This window comes from Penaeus monodon, chromosome 32 (assembly GCF_015228065.2).
Source record: "Penaeus monodon isolate SGIC_2016 chromosome 32, NSTDA_Pmon_1, whole genome shotgun sequence".
Classification (NCBI taxonomy): Eukaryota; Metazoa; Arthropoda; class Malacostraca; order Decapoda; family Penaeidae; genus Penaeus; species Penaeus monodon.
Window position 1 is genome coordinate 12,159,666 of NC_051417.1, and position 245 is coordinate 12,159,910.

The following is a 245-nucleotide window of genomic DNA, read 5'->3' on the forward strand; positions in this document are numbered from 1 at the left end:
GCATATATAATTTAACCTGCATATCTTATTAGACAGGTGAGATCTGAGTCGCTCCTTGCCCCCGTGTGTCCCAGGGAAGGAAGGTCACCTGACTGTCAAGAAGAGCTTGCAGAGAACCATAAGGCGGTATCGCTTTGGTATGAGTCTCCTTCGGTATCTGACCGTGTGTGTGGTGAACCTGGTTTCTATATATGGGAATGACTTAATAGTTTCATTTTCTTTTTCAGCGGGTTAACATTTCTGGC

The 245-nt window shown here is 44.9% G+C and overlaps 1 long non-coding RNA gene across 1 annotated transcript; it reads left to right on the forward strand.

Moving 5' to 3' along the window:
• On the forward strand, positions 1 to 245 carry LOC119593267. Its single transcript, XR_005230532.1, has 2 exons — positions 1 to 47; positions 84 to 245. It is a non-coding gene; the product is annotated as an uncharacterized LOC119593267 (long non-coding RNA).